The following is a 17,203-nucleotide window of genomic DNA, read 5'->3' as shown; positions in this document are numbered from 1 at the left end:
CATGGAAATGTAATAGTTTTCTTACCTCTCACCCTACCATTCGACAAAGAGGTCATGGATTCAAGATATCGAAGAAGTAGTACGTTTTCAGATACAGTCAATGTAAGAAATTGTGAGAAGGGCAGGAAAGAAAGAAAGAAAAAAGAAAGAGAGAGAAAGAGGAAGGAAGGAAAAGGAAGGAAGGAAGGAAGGAAGGAAGGAAGGAAGGAAGGAAGGAAGAAGGAAGGAAGGAAGGAAGGAAGGAAGGAAGGAAGGAAGGAAGGAAGGAAGAAACGGACTATTGGGGTCCTTATGTGTAGATTTTTGCAAAATTGTCCAGTCTGAAAGAAAAAAAAACCCACTAAGGCAGAGCTCTGAGCCAATGGCACTTTATTAAAGGGTCCATTGCCCCTCCAATTAAGTGGACCCCAGATCTTCCTCATGATCTGAGATGCCCCCTTCCTCTAGGGCCTTAGTTTTATAGTGCTTGATACCTGGACAATACAGGTCGATCAGGCCAAAAACACAGAGTCTGATTGGTGGACAGACCTTGCCCTTGACCCTCCAGGAGGGTCTACACAAAATACAGAATCCCATTGGTTGACAGACAGGCTTGTGAGCATACCTTAACAGACCTATCTTAACCTTCCAGGAGGCCCTACCAAAATGGAGGAGCAGGCTCATGGCGTTGGGCTAATGAGCAGATGTCAAAACATCTGCATGAGCTGACAGGCCAGTAGAAGGGCAAGCCACAGGCCAGCAACTAGGGTCACTCATTGGCTACATGCTCACAGTCATCTCCCCAAGTTGGGATGACAAGAGACAGAAGGGCAACAAAGATAGCTGGAGGACTTTCCATATAACTGAGTCACCTCTGTCAAGTAAGGAAAAACAAGGGTGGAGGTCCTCTAGTTAGCATCCTATGATTAAGCAAGTGAATTTACAATCTGAAGTTCACAGCTCTAGGGCCCAATGTAAAGAACTTATCACCACCCCTATGGAATCATATCAAACTGATTAATACTGATCAGAATAAAATAGGGCTCCAATAAATCATCTATCACGCTTGATTAAGGGTCTATAAGCAGAAGGTAGAGGTGGTCCCATTTCCCTGCCACACAGTGTTAGTTTTAAACAATACAATAAAGTTTTCTCCCAATTCCCACAATTGAATAAAGTTTTCTCACAAGACAGAAGTTGGACTAAACCTGTAATTGAATAGGAACTAAGGTAGCTCCAGAATTGAGTCACATGATGTAATAAATGTGGTTCATTCAATTGCCACAATTAACCACTTGCCATCCTAATTCTCTCAATTCACTCACTGTGGAACTGGCATTTGGTGGGAAAGTAGTCAAGTCTTGAATACAGAACTTACAGTCCCCTCCAGAAACAACAAAGTGATGAGAAGTTAGTTCAAACTGATCATATCCCCTAGGTGAACAATATTTAAGAGAACAGATAGATATACACATAGCCCAGTACCCCCTCTCTTTGAAGAGAGCAGAGTAGTGGCCTCTGGCCTCAACTTCATGCTTCCCCTCCTAGCAGGAATTAAAGTCTCCCTTGGAGAAGGGTGGAGAGAGAAGAGGCTAGAGATGTTTATTCTGCTTTTTCTCAAGCCATACAAGTACAGCTCTCTACACATGTGGGGCCCACTCTCTCTACATAGGTCTTCTCTTCTATGTTAAAAAAAATTTTTTTAATGTTGCCATTTTTTTCCTATTCTTTTGTATCACTGTCACTAGGGGATACTAGTCACATACATTCAGTCAATAAACATTTATTAAGCACCTGCTATGTGCCAGGCACTGTGCTAAGTGTTAGGGATAAAGAGAAAGGCAAAAGACAATCCCTGTCCTTGAGGAGCTCACAGTTTAATGGTGCTTTTGAAGGCTTATACAAGGCTGTTGCTATCTGCATAGGCACAGCTTGAGAGGGTAGGTTAAGGCTGTGAATACATAGCCAAAGTGGGCTGGTGCAGCGTGGCTTTACAGTGCCACCTGGTGGCCCGCCCAGATGTTAACATCACCACCCACTCTGGCTACATATCCCCTGTTGTTCCTAATAGGACCCTCCCAATGCTCAGGGCCAGTGCTGACATATTTGAACTGAGTCTTACCATACAGGGAGGTTTGAAACGACCATGGACAAAGACAAAAGACATCAATAAAATGTGTTTATTTTTTAAATAAAGGCATTAGCAATAGACTTTTTAAAAGAAAAAGTATTTATCAGATGTAAATCATTAGGGCTAATATTATGGCTTCTGGCCTTTTTGGATGAACCAATTAATAGCAGGTAACATCCACTTGATTTTTCCAGTAGTGGGCTTAACATATAAAATGATTCTACCTCCACAGTTCATTATTTTGAGTCATAAGTAGCACATATGAAAAAATAGCCCCATTTTCCCCTTGCACCCAACCTCCCTTTAAGCCATTTGCTGATATGAAGGAGTTCAGGATAGCAATGCAGAATTTTTATATTCCTGGGTAAACAATACAAAGGCATTTTCACCTTCAAAGATACTGAGTCAGTGGATCAAATGTGGGACCAAGTCTTTTCCTTTGGTATGTGACCAACATCTCTTTCCTATTTTGCAATATATGCAAACGGACTTTCATCTGTTAATAAAAGGAGAAAGGACCCTTGATAAAAAAAAAAAAACAGCTTGGTTTTCCCAGCCCCTCAGTCTCCTAATTTTTTTTAGATTCTGAAAATAAAAGGAAATGTAGGTCTTAGACAACTCTTAGATTTTTTTTAAAACATAAATGGAGTTATTTGAGATTGTTCTAATATTACTCACTCTGTGAGTGGGACCTTTTAAAAAGAGAGCTGCCATGCTTGTAAGAGATGATACAAATAAGAAAAGTTCATCAAGAGAAGAAGGCAGAGGGGCAGCTAAGTGGAGCAGTGGATAGAGCACCAGCCCTGGATTCAGGAGGACCTGAGTTCAAATCTGGCCTCAGACACATAACACTTACTAGCTGTGTGACCCTGGGCAAGTCACTTAACCCCATTGCCTAGCAAAAACAAAAACAAAAAAAAAAGAAACAAAAAAAAAGAGAAGAAGGCAGAAATAGCACATGGTCAAGTGTTAAGCTGGTAATGAGAACCACTGAGAGGCATAGAAGCACCTTCCCCCTATGAGAAGATACTGAGACAACAGCTAGCCATAAACCTTCTATCAAGAGAAAGTGGCACAAAACAGATTAGCCTGGGTGAGATGACAATCGAGGAAGTGAGAGCCAATGGTGGTGAGTCAAAACAGTTTGCCCTATATTCTCTACTTTTGAGATCACAGGGGGTGATTTCCTACCAAGACAATATTTATCTCAATGGTGACAATAAAGATAGAGCACAAAGGAAATGGGGAAAAGTTGAAAAGTTCAGACTCTGCCATAAAGATCTATGGTTTACTTAAGCTGGTATGGGTTTCAATACTCTATTCTGATTTTTAATTTCATTTCAGTAAAAAAATGTTAATCTACATATGAGTGAATAGTCTTTTGGGGATAACAGTGAAATGAAAAGAGATTAGAGAACAGATTAGTTATGATTTTGAGGGAATTTATTACCATTAAGCTAGATAAGAATCTAGGAAAGGTGACTAGAGATGACTGTCTTCTGAGAGTGCTAAGTTGGTAATGAGTAGGTCACTCAAGACTAGAATAGACTGGGGGCAGGTAGGTGGTATATATTTCACATTGTTTTCTAATTTTTAATTCTTTTGGATTTGTTTTACAGGGTCTTGATTTCTCATAAAGTCACTGTCTTCCAATTGCTGTATTCTAATTTTTAAGGAAGTATTTTCTTCAGTAATCTTTTGGACTTCCTTTTCCATTTGGCCAATTTTTCTTTTTAGGGCATTTTTCTCCTCATTGGCTTTTTGGACCTCTTTTGCCATCTGGGTTAGGCTGTTTTTTAAGGTGTTATTTTCTTCAGTACATTTCTGGGTCTCCTTTAGCAAGCTGTTGACTTGTTTTTCATGATTTTCTTGCATCACTCTCATTTCTCTTCCCAGTTTTTCCTCTACTTCCCTTACTTGCTTCTCAAAATCTTTTTTGAGCTCTTCCAAGGCCTGGGACTGATTCATATTTTTCTTGGAGGCTTTGGATGTAGGAGCTTTGATTTTGTTGTCTTCTTCTGGTTGTATATTTTGATCTTCTTTTTCACCAAAGTAAGATAATATAGTCTGACTCTTTTTGCGCTGCTTGCTCATGATCCTGGCCAATTACTTGAGTTTTAAACTCTTTGTTAAGGTAAGAGTCTGCTTCCAATGTGGAGAGTGTACTGTCCCAAGCTTCAGGGGTTTGTGTAGCTGTTTTCAGAGATACTTGTAGGGACCTGTAAATTTTCAGTTTTTCCAAGGTGGTATGATAAGGGGCGAGGTATTTACTCCTTTCCTGGCCTGTGACCACAAGTATTCCTTTCTGTCCCGTAACTGTGAGGAGGGGTTTCTCTCCACAGGCACTACAAGCTCTACCACGCCAGCGTTCTACCTCACCCCAGCACTGCCGCCCAGAACTGTGACTCAGATCCACACACGGGCAAAGCAAGAGATTCCTGCCTCAGCACTGGCAAAGAGATCCCTGCAGTCCCTCTCTGATCAGCCACTGGATTCCCCCTCAGTCTGTGGGCCGGAAGCTCAGGAAGCAGCTGCTCCCCCCCCCCCCCCCCCCGCCATGCTTTTGGGGAATGGAGCTGACACCCTGCCTTCCTCTCTGACCACCGACAGAAAAAGACTTTTCCCACTAACCTTCTAAGTTGTCTTTGGCATTCATGGATTGAGGAGTCTGGAAACTGCAACAACTGCCTGTGATTCAGTCCTCTGAGGCCAGCTCTAGGTTCTCTGTGGCCTGCGCGCCCATGCTGCGCTCCCAGGCTGCGCTCCCAGCCCGGCGCAATACACCTTTCTGATCAATCATCCAGGTTGTCTTGGGCTGGAAATTTGTTTCACTCTGTCTTTTTGTGGGTTCTGCTGCTTCAGAATTTGTTCAGAGCCATTTTTTGTGAGTATTTGGAGGGGTTTGGGGGAGAGCTCAAGCAAGTCACTGCTTTCACTCCACCATCTTGGCTCCGCCAGCTAGGTGGTATAGTGGATAGAGTTCTGGCCTTTGAGTCAGCAGGACCTGAGTTCAAATGTGACCTCAGACAGCTGACACTAGCTGTGTGACCCTGGGCAAGTCACTTAACCCTACTGCCTATCCAAAAGCAAACAAAAAATCAAGACTAGAATAGACAGAAGCTATAAAAAAAATTAGCTTTAAAAGAGAAACACATACATTGTAAAAGTAAAATATAACAGAATGGATTATTTTAAAAAATAATAATCCTCCCTCTGTCCATATCTGTGCCTTTTTTGTGTGTGGGTGTGATATGACCTTTTATATTTAGGTAGAATATACATTTTGAGATTATTATGGTATGTGGTATAAGATGTTAATCTAAACTTAACTTCTCCATTTTTCCAGCATTTCTTTGGTAATATGCCAGAGGAAGTTTGGTGTTCTGGATCAAGGAGTTCAAACATTTATGGGTGATGGTGAGATCATGGGCATGACTATCCTGGTTTGGCTGGGGTTTTGTTAAGATGTAGAAAATAAGAACTGAGGACAGGTGCCAAATGATAGCTTTGTCACCCACTACCTAGTTCCAGGGCTAGGGTGGACTGAGAAAGGGAAACTATGTTCTCTACCCCTCCCTCCATCCCTCTCTCCACCCCAAGTTGTCCCAGATTCAGAAGCAAGCAGTAATGATGTGGCTCAGATCCTAGGAGTAGAGCAGGATCTCAGTTCCAGCTTCTAACCCAATCTGATGCCTCCAAAAGAATAACGAGGGCAGGAATTTCAGACCAAAGGGGAGGTTACAGTTCTGTGAATCTGAAAGAACAGTTTTCCATCTGGCTGACAGTGGCTGGGTCTAGAAGGAGTCTATTACTGCTAAGACCCAAACTTAGGTCAAGAATTTGCAGAGAGACCAGACCAGGGGGACAGCAATGAGATGTTACCCTGGATCAGATTACTTTGTGAGCACTGAAGACTCACGGGTCCCCAATCTAAGCTGTTCCTAAGATCCTGGAACAACACAACATTCAATACCCTAAGAAAATAGCAATGGGACCAGGCCAGACCTTTCATACAAAAGTACACAGAGTCTGGCCCTAATATAAAGTCTGAATTCAGGAAATAGGCTGGAAGAATAAGCAAACAAAATAAAAATTCCTCTATAAAAAGTTTTTATAGTGACAAGAATGCTCAAAACGCAAATCTAGAAGAGAAGGACTCCAAAACATCTACCAGCAAAGCCTCTAAGAAAAACACTGCAAAGGCACAAATGCAATTATAATTCCTGGAAGAAATGAAGCAAGTGTTTAAAAAGAAGTTAAAATTTTAGTTAATGAAATGAGAGCACTAAAAGGAAAAAATTAGAACAAAAATGAGGGCTATGGAAGAATGACTTGGAAAGGAAATTAATAGCTTGGAACAAGAGATACAAAGCCTTGCCCGAGCAACAAAATCTCTAAAAATTAGAGTGGACCAAATAGAAGCCAATGACAGTATGAGACAACAAGAAATATAAAAACAAAGTTGGACGACTTAAAAATATAAGAAAATGTAAGGTATCTTGTAGCAAAAAACAATTGATCTGGAAAACTGATTGAAAAGAAAAATTTTAAGAATCATTAGACTATCTGAATATCACAGCCAAAACAAGAGCCTAGACATTATATTTCAAGACAATTTAAAAGAAAACTGCCCAGATCACTCAGAACCAGAGGGCAAAGTGGTAAACAGAAGGAATCTACCTACCAGTCACTTTCTGAAAGAAATCTCCAAATGAAAACTCCTAGGAACATTGTAGGCAAAATTCTGAGCTTCCAGGTCAAAGAAAAAAAAATACTGCAAGCAGCTAGGAAGAAATAATTCAAATATCAAGAAGCCACAGTCAGGATTACACAGAATTTAGCATCCAACACTTTAAAGAAGCAAAGAGCTTGGAATAAAATTCCAGAAGGCAAAGAATATAGTTCAGGAATAACTTGCTCAGCAAAACCAAGTATAATCCTACAGGGGAAAAAAATAGATTTTTGATGAAACAGAGCATTCCTGCTGAAAAGACCAGAGCTGAGTAGAACTTTGAAACTCACAAAAGAGTTAAGAGAAATTTAAAAAGATAAACACAAATGAACAAAGATAAAAGACAAACTGCTAATATTTTAATATGCAGAAATAATAAATGTGTCCCAGTAAACCTTATCATCATAGACAGAAGACCTGGGATGGTTCTGTCTGGATGATCTTAAGAGAACAAGAGAAAGAAAGGAGAAGAGGAATACACTGGATAGGGTGGAGGAGAACAGAAAGGAAGGTTAGAGGAAATTATCTCACATAATCAGGATAAGTAAGTATGTATCTAAATGAACAAAGAGGAAGGAGTGAGAGAGGAGTGATTAGCCCTTTAACCACCTTCTGGTAAAAGGAAGGAAGAATAGACACTCTCACACATATACAACACATACACCTATTGTTGTGTACAAAAATCCATGTCACTCAATAGGGAAAGCAGAGAAGGGAAATGGGAGAATTAGTAAAAGGACAGATTAAGGGAGGAATCAGTCTTACATAAGCAAAACAATCTCTAATTTAGGATATACAAAAATATGTATAACTTTTTAAGGTGGCAAAAGATAGGAATCTGAGGGGGTGCCTATAAATTGGGGAATGGCTGAGCAAGTTGGATGTGATGGAATACTGCTGTGGTATAAAAAATAATGGAGACTGTTTCAGAGGAAACCGGAAGACTTATATGAACTAATGCAGAGTAAAGTGAGCAGAACCAGGAGAATAATTTATTTAACAAAAGGTAAAAACAAATAACTTTGAAATAATTAGGAATTCTGATTAGTATAATTACCAACCATGATTCCAGAGGACTAATGATGCTCCCCGCTTCTTGATAGAGAAGTGAAGGACTCAAGAGTGCAGAATTAGGCTTTTTTTGGGGGGGCATGGCCAATGAGGAAACACATCTTACTTGACTATACATGTTTGTTACAAGGGTTTTGTTTTTATTTTGTTCTCAATTGAGGGGGGGGAGGAAAAAAAGTGGATTTTTGCTGAATTTTTTAAAAGAAAAATGGAATTGGGAATGTCCAAATATATAAACAAAGAATTAATAGCTCTCAATGCAGGTATTTTTCTCTTTACATAGTTTGGGATAATACAAGCAGACATCCCAGCAAGATGTGGAAAAAAAAATGCTGAACTTGAAATCAGAAGTTGGAGTTCGAAATCCTTAACATTTACTAGCTATATGACCTGAGCAAATCATTTATCCTTTCTGCTAAGCCTCAGTTTTATCATCTGTAAAATGGGGGTATTAATAATTACACTATATATCTCAGAGGTTGATTTGAGGAAAGTACTCTATAAACCTTAAGGGGAATATGACCTGGACCTGTGGTTTCTTTTTTTTTTTTCCAGGAGAGTTGGTGGTTGAACATTTACCAGCACACCCCTAGCTGGGAGCCTCCTGTCAAGTGAAAGATGAGGGAGAGAAAGGACACCTGAGTCTGTAAGCTTCTGGAGGGCAAGGTTTGTCTCATTTCCACCCCACCTCCCAAGTTTTTCTTACTTCCCTAACAGTCCTATTGCCCACTGGAGTCGCCACAGGGAATGGAACAGATCTGGTCTAAAAGTGGGGCGGGGTTCCACATATCACCTTGCTGATTGGTCAAGGCCAGATCCAGCTGCTCCAATAAGAACCACAATCGGAGCTCCCCCTTCGGTCTCTAGGCAGAACAGCCTGACTGAATGAATAGGAGAAAACCGGAAACCCAGCCCCGACGGGAAGCAGTTTGGAGGAGCTAGCGGAGCCCACGGAGAAGATTGCCCTCTGCTCGGTCTCTCCTCTTCATGCAGGCATATCACTCACTCACACACACACACACACCCCTCCCCTCCTCCCTCCTTCCCTCTCTTCCTCCTTCCATCCCTTGAAGAGATGTCTTGGGTATTGCTGAGAAGCCAGGAGACTTCCTCTCCCCCAGGGCGGAGACCGAGACTCGGGGTAGGTGGAGGGGCTCTGGAGGGACCAAGGGCCACTGGCCTGGGACAGGTACCTGCAGCCTGAGGGGCGGGGCAGGGAGAAGGGGAAAGGCGGGGACTTGAGGGACAGCAGATTGTGCTGTTCTCTTCCTTCCTCCTCCTCTGCTGCTGCTGAGCATGCATCCCTCCGCTCTTGAGCTTCCTCTAGGATCCTCACAGGCCCTCCTTGCTACCCGATGAGCTCAAGCCCAGGGGCTGATCACGTGGGTCTCGTTCCGAAGACCATGTGCTTTGAGGAAACAGAAACAGGAGAGAAAAATATAAGGGGAAATTTACAAAGAGAGAAGGTAAGGCGGAAAGAACTCCCTCTAGGTTGTCAAGGAATCTGGTTTCTGGTCCAGGCTTTGCCACATCTGTGATCATGGGTAAATCCATTCACTGGACTTCACCTTCCTCATTTATAAAATGAGGGCTTTGGACTAGACCCAACTAAATAGATACTCGTTAAGGTCTTGCTTTGTGCAAGGCATTATGTTCTCCACTAGGAATACAAAGATTTTTAAAAGTGACACAATCTCTACCTTAAAAAGGAGCTTCTAGTCAACGTAAGGGGGGGTGGGAGTGGGAGACGTACAATTTGCACATACCTAAGTATAATAACAGGTAGACTGGAATGGAGGCAATGGAGGGATCAAGACAAAGTTTTCTAGGAAATTTCGAGCTGGGAGAGAACCCTGAGGGAGTGGGGCAGTGCAGAATGGGGAAAGGCTGTCTGCTTCTGGAAACAGATGGTGGTAGGAGTCACTGGTTGCTATTAGGGTTGTTATAGTCAGAGAGTTGACTAGAGGCAGTTTACACCATCTTCACTGGGTGAAGATGGGGGAGGGTTGGGGAAAGAATGTTGAGAGTCCAAGGAGGTCACGGTTTAAAGGCAGGATCCTTTTGGCATTGCCACGACAATTGGGAGGGAGGAAGAGACTGGAGTAAGTGCCCTACCTTAGAAGGGGTCAAACTCAGCTCAGAATTAGAGTTGTCAATTAACAAGTATGTATTAAGTATTTACTGTGTGCTAGGCACTGTGCTAGCTGCTGGGAATATAAAAGAATGTAACCATCCTTACTCTCAAGCTTACATTTTATCTTTTAGGTTTCCTAACATTACATGGATTTGGGCTGCACAGCTGCTTTTGTTCTTGCTACAGGGCTAGCCCACCTTCTTTTCCAGTAGGACATCTCTGTGATATTTTTTGCACCACATCTTGTGTGCAATTCTATCAGTAGTATGCTATGATCTATTCATTCCCACTATACATCTCTCCATTGCCCTTAGAATGATATGTGGTTTTGGTCTTTCAGAGATAATGCCGTTCCATGATTCAAATACTTAACATCACTGGAAGAATATTGATGTAAAAAGTTGGGTTTCTGTTTCAGAAATCACTATGTGATTTCCCAAATGTAATCCAGCCCTTTCTTTTCTTATTCAATTCTAAGCCTACTTCATTATCCATCTATGAGGCTTGGCTAAGATCTGTGTACTAATGGACCCGTTCTATAGGTCATGTGCATCCAACTACATACAGGGGCTGGTGATGATCTGTGAGCTAAATTCAGCTCACAGCCTGGTTTTTGTACAGCCTCCCCAGCTAAGAATGGTTTTTACATTTTTAAATAAAGCTTTATTGTATTTTAAAATATACGAACCATTCTTAGCTTGCAGGCATGGCCTGGATTTGACTCACATGGTTTGCTAACTCCTACCATAGTATATAAAATAAGTATTCCTCATTCACTTAGTTTTCCCAATGTATCTAGTTAAATCTAATTCTTTTGAATGATTACGGATCTCATTTAAGTAGCTGGGAACTGATGCAATCAGCACTGCCATCTGTAAACAGAAGTTATCTGGAAGACCTCAATAATTATAGGAGATCTATATTATCTTCCATTAGGCCTCTGCATTGGACATCCTTCATGACAGTGGTACATACCTTTGGCAAGTATATGTCTCCCTGTTTTATACCTTGCTTAATATTAAAAATTAGAGAATTACTGAACAATGTTATCAGTTTTGTTGAATCTTTCAAAGAGTCTTGCATGATTTTAACATATGCATGGAGGACACTTTGTTGGAGGAAAGGCTTTAAAGTGGCATTTTGCTTTATCAAATCAAATGCCTTTTTTCAGTCAACAAACAGTAAGCACAGTAAGATCATGTACTCTCTGTAGCTTCCATTCCGTGATATGACTATAAAGAAGTGGTCTGCTATGAAATACCATTGTTAGAGCCTACCTGTTCCTTTCTAGTACTTTCAAGGATAACTTTGATATATTTGTTAACTATTCTTATTTCGTAGATATGAGAAACTAGGTATTATCAATGTTTTCTTGATTACCATGTCCATTTTTTTAAATGTTTAGTGCCTTCACCTTTTTTGACATTTCAAGGATTAACCTCTCAAACTCCACCACCATCGCCCCAAATTGTGTCACCTTCAGCATGAACCTCCTTTCTGTATATTTAGTCTAGTCTAACTGCTCTTCCTAGCTATATTTTCTTTAATGTAACTTCTGCATCCTTTTGTAGCATGTTGGGGACTATGATGTTTGAATCCAAATGTGGAGGAAATAGTTTGTTATAGAAATCTTGACAGATCTTTTCCCTTTTTTTGTCTTTGTTGTCCTCTTTTTGGTTTCATCCTTAAGTGCTCTCAGGATGATCTTGGTTTAAATTGGGTCTCTCATCAAACTTTCTGTAAATTTATTTTTCCCCTCAGTTGCTTCTTACTGTTCTGAGATTATACGATTTATAACCTTCCCAGATCCAATAAAATTTCACAAATGAATTTATTATTTAAACTAGTGTTGACTTTAGCTGCCTGCTGAAGTGGTTTTTAAAAACTTTTTTGGCCTCTTTATTCTGGCAATTGATTTATATCACTTAAATTTCAATAGGAATTGGCTGTCCTTGATATCCACTTTCCATTTTTTCCCAGTGTTGATACTTTGTTTACACAAGTCAAATAGGAGCTGTTTTAAATTATGCTCCATGTCATCTTCTCATTCTTATTCTACTTTAGTGTTAATTTTGATCTTTGCTCTAAAAAATTGATAGCCTTACTATGCACAGACAGCTGACTTAGAAATGACTATGACATTGGTAACCAGGTATTTCATATCTATTAAGATATACTAAATTTCATTTTATTGTGCTGTTGGTAGATGCTTTCCATCTCCTGACTTCCTTCTGGAAGAAAGTATTCATGATACATAGACATAAGCCAAAAGTCATTTATCTACAAAACTTTGGTCTCCTTCATTTCTTAACTTTTGGCCATGTTTTTCCCATTCCCCAGTGTTCACCTTGTATTTGAAGTCACTAATTTATGTCCGTCTTATTTAGTTCTTTGAAGAATTTCCATACCTCTTCATCTTCTGCAACAAATGTTGATATATAAGCTAAAATTACCTTAATGGTAATTGGGGCTTTTCCCTCCAAAATACTTATTATGAGCATTTCTATATGAGATGAACAAGTATTCCATGAAATGATGTTTCTTGTTGCCTTTGGACCATCACACAACCAATTACACTGGCTCTTTTTTTTCCCCTTCTGCAAGGAGAAACTATAAGCCATCCCTCCATGTAGCTACAATTTCCTTGTAATTTTTGGTTTCAATTATAATAAAAATTTCAGTATTAATATGATTCAGTTCTTTCAGTATGTTGACCTATCACATTTTGGACAAGGATAACATATTTATGGTGCCAGTGTTATTGTTTATCAATTGTCTAAAAACTATGATTCTTTTTTTTTTTTTTTGGCTAGGCAGTGGGATTAAGTGACTTGCACAGGGTCACATAGCTAGTAAGTGTTATGTGTCTGAGGCCAGATTTGAACTCGGGTCCTCCTGAATCCAGGGCCACTGCTCTATCCACTGCACCACCTTGGTGTCCCCTCTGTTGACATAGTTTTAAATTAGTTCTGATTAACCCCAAAGGACAGAAGTAAGGGCAATGAGGTAGAAGTGACAGAAAGATTTAAGCTTGACAGAAAGAAGGATTTCTCAACAATTAAAATTATTCAGAAGTAGAAAGGGTTGCCTCAGGATATAGTGGGTTCCTCATCATTGGAAATCTTCAACCAAATACTGAATGACTATCATGTCAGAGTTGGCCTAGTCAAGGGTGGGGAATCTACAGCCTCAGGGCCACATGTGGCCTCTGGTGGTGGTCTCTGGGGTTTCTTCCAACTCTGAAATCCTGTGTGATTCTATGAGAACCAAGGATTTGTTGGATAAAACTGAGTCATCTCTGTGTCCAAGTGAGGTACTGGAGTAGGGCTTTTGTGAGCACTTGCTGGTGTATGACCCTTAATTGTATACTCGATAATTAGATTTTTTTTTTAACTAAAAATCTCAGGCAGACTGTGCTCCAAGGAAAGAACATTGGGGTAAAGGCCAGGAAGCATCATCATAGCAAACATCTGTTCCACACTTATTATTTGCTAACTGCATTCTAATCTTGGCATCACCTTATTATATAAATTAGAGAAAATCAGCCCTCTACTTATCTAAGACCCACCTGTCCTTCAAGTCATACCTCCTCTGTAAAGCCTAGCTCTCCTCTGATCCTCTATGGCATTTATTTTCTGTACTAGTCACTTATCACATTATTTGACTTCAAATCCAAAATTATCCACTATACTAAGCTACCTCACAATTATAATGAGCTCCTTCTCCTCTTATTCGGAAGGTTCATAAATCCAGGTGCATGGGATTTTAGACTCAGCAGCATCAGAGAACTTAGCTGTGACTTACATGTGTTGATACCAGCCTTTCCCTATGAAATATCACAGGGCTGTTACCCCACCCCTCCCCCCAGTGAGGAGTCATATGCCATTACTATTGGTTTGCAAATTCTTTGAAGACTAGGTCTGAAGAACCTTATCTCATTTCATCTTGTTATTGTTCTAGTGCCTAGCACAATCCTTTAGAGTAGCTGCTTTAAAAATATTATGTATTACACATAGGGTCACAGACTTAGAGACGGAAGGGATCTTGGCATTCTAGACCAATTTCTTCTTTTCAAAGATGAGGACACTTAAGGCCCCCAGACAGAGTGATCTGCCCAAGGTCATAGAGGTAGAAGAGCCAGAGCCAGAATTTGAACTCAACTCCTTTGACTTTAGAGTTAGTTCTCTTTCACCAGCACCATGGTGCCACTTCTCTTTGTAGCTCTTCACACAGGACACAAGGAAGGATGGAGCAAAGTAGGTAGAGCTGTTTTCAATTCATTTTAGCAAGGTTTTTAAGTTGATTATTTCCATGTAAGTAAATCAGTATCTTTTTCTCTCTGCATCAACCCCATCTTTCTCTCAGGCCTCCTCATCTTAGGTTCACTTTTTGTCCCCTCTCTTCTTACTGATTTACTCCTGGGGTACAAGTAATACTTGAAGAGCCTGAAGAAAATCTGGCCTTTTCTGCCCTCCTTTCCTAGCTTGGGTGTTCAGGGTTTAGGGTGTGCAGTGGATTGACTAAGGATCTGGCTTGCAACCATTTGCTCTCCACAAACATATCTTGGTGAGTTGTGAGGGTGTAGATAAGAGAATGAGTTGGCAATAGTTATAATTGGTTATGTGGGTTATAAAAAAGGAATCATCAAAATTTTCACAGAGAAAACCTGGTCTTATAATTGGAAAGGATTTTCTTTTCTTTTCTTTTTTTTTTGGTTAGGCAGTGGGGTTAAGTGACTTGCCCAGGGTCGCGCAGCTAGTTAAGTGTTATGTGTCTGAGGCCAGATTTGAACTCAGGTCCTCCTGAATCCAAGGCTGGTGCTCTATCCACTGCACCACCTAGCTGCCCCTGGAAAGGACTTTAAAGATCATTTATTCTACCATGTTCATTTTACAGGTGAGGAACTTGAAGCCCAAAGAAATTAAGAGACTTTCTCAAGTTCATACAGTATGTTACTGGCAGAGCTGAGACTAGAACCCAGGTTTCCTGATTCCTCATCTGTTGTTCTTTTCACTTCCTCAACTGATGCCTCCCCAATGTTCTCATTTGTTTACTGTTCACTATATAAATAAGTTCCTTTTCTTTGCCCTAACTTCTTAAACCCTAAGTAAAGCTATAATCCCATTTGCCATTGGCATCCATTCAATCAGTATTCGAAATTTATTTATTGAATACCTACTATGAATTCAACACATACTAGGCATTGAGAAGGATTCAAAAGAAACAAGAGAAAAGCTCTGTGTGTGTGTGTGTGTGTGTGTGTGTGTGTGTGTGTGTGTGTGTGTGTGTGTGAAAGAGAGAGAGATTAAGGGCTACAATAGGAGCTGTCTAGCTTCACAGAAGGGAGAGATCCATGTTGATTGAGGTGCCCTAGTGAAGAGAAGAACAAAGAGAAAAGTAGGAAGGATGAGAGAGAAATAAGGAGAAGAAAACCTAGCATAACAAATATAAGAACTGTCACACTGGGTCAGACCACTAGTGACTCTAATCCAAATCAAGCAATCAGTAAACACCACGCTGGTGCAAGCACCATGCTAGTCCAATATTCTTTCTCTGAGACAGCAAGGGATGGTTCATTGGAAAGTATAATGGCTATCTTCCATGACACCTTCCTCAGCTATGAGGAATTAATCCCTAAATACATTAATTTTAATATCCATTACTACTCTTGGGGTATAAAATTAGAGGCAGTAACCTCTAATAACCATGAGTGCTGACTGATAAGATATTGGAGACCTTTAAAAACTGCCTTGGGTAGCACTTGATAGTACTAGGGCTGTCAGTTATCTATGTCCTAAATCATTCCAATCCCATCTTGAATTCCTACCCATACCCCACAACCCCAACCCTATCCCTCTCACCAATCAAATAAGGAAGCAGAGTCCTTCATAGGAGGAATTTTCAAACACACCTCAGACAGCAGCAATGGTTTCTGAGCCTGTTCTGGAAAAGTTGCTTGAGCAAGTGACCTGTAGCATCTGCCTGGAATACATTTCGGACCCTGAGCATCCCATATGGCCCCAGCGTCTGCTGAACCTAAGGGCTGTGGCATTTCCAAATCCACAGACGGAACTACAACCTGAACTTTATGCCAGAAGCCTTTTCAAAAGAGAGACATCAGACCCAGTGGGATTTTAGCCAAGTTAATGCTCAGCCTTATTACTCTAGAGCCCTAGAGTGGGCAGCCACCAAGGGAGTATCAGTTTTGTGAGCAGTTTGGGGAAGGTGACATTTTCTACTTCAAGAGGATGAGTGCTTCCAATGTGGAGTTTACAAAGATCTGAAAAAGTACAAAGATTATTTTGAACTGCAGACGGAGGAGGATGCTCTACCATACAAGGTAGGAGAATCATCTTTCCTTTACAACATCCTAGTTACTATTATCTGCTAGTCCCCCCATGTTATTTTCCCTCCTTTTTTTAGTAGTTCAGTACCTGGTTTAAGCTTCCTCCCTACCCCACCCTCTTCCCTCAAACTCAGGGACTTCAGTATACATGTTGATTGTTCCCACACGTGACATATAAAGTAATGCTGGTCTCCTCAGCCTCCATGATCTGCGCCTCCGTTTTCCCTCATCCACACAGAGGGATCATCATGCTCTTGGTCCCACCATCACATCTAGCTCTTTGACCTTCATGATCCAGAACTCAGAGTTTCCTTTCTCAGATTGTAACTGCTTATCCTTCCCTCTTTTCCTCTAGCTCACTCCTAAACCTTTTCTTCATCTTCATCATTCTCCCTAGTCACTCTGCCCCTTTCTGCTTTCACAGTTCATCGTCCCTGTTCTGGCCCCATTTTCTTCCCTTCACAGTCTCGACCAGATTCAACTTTATACCCACGTCTTCTGTTGCCTTGTTATTATAACTGCTCCTACTTTTTCAAACCCTACCTCTGGGTTACTCCCGCCTTCTCTACTCTACTCCTGTTCACATAGGTCTGAATTCTGAAGTTACGCAACTGTGCTGACTAAATCCACTACAAAGTTACATTATCTAACCCCAATTGGGCTCTGACTGCTACAAGTCAATACTCTTACTCATCCCTGATTGATTCTAGATATACTCCTACCCACAGAGACCTTTCCAAACCTTCTCTCCTCAAGCCACCTACATAACCCCTTCCTCTTATTAAAAGACCTCACCTTGTACTTTTTTTC

The 17,203-nt window shown here is 40.7% G+C and overlaps 1 long non-coding RNA gene across 1 annotated transcript; it reads right to left on the bottom strand.

Moving 5' to 3' along the window:
- Positions 1-2,145: 2,145 nt before the first annotated feature.
- Positions 2,146-14,252, bottom strand: LOC144457626 (uncharacterized). Its single transcript, XR_013487089.1, has 2 exons — positions 9,107-14,252; positions 2,146-2,606 (listed from the first exon to the last, which is right to left on the bottom strand). It is a non-coding gene; the product is annotated as an uncharacterized LOC144457626 (long non-coding RNA).
- Positions 14,253-17,203: the final 2,951 nt, after the last annotated feature.

Source organism: Phascolarctos cinereus, unplaced genomic scaffold (assembly GCF_003287225.1).
Source record: "Phascolarctos cinereus isolate Bilbo 61053 unplaced genomic scaffold, phaCin_HiC Scaffold_5;HRSCAF=322, whole genome shotgun sequence".
In the NCBI taxonomy this organism is placed as follows: Eukaryota; Metazoa; Chordata; class Mammalia; order Diprotodontia; family Phascolarctidae; genus Phascolarctos; species Phascolarctos cinereus.
Note: the sequence above shows the minus strand (reverse complement) of the source record. Positions and strands in the feature narration are given on the sequence as shown.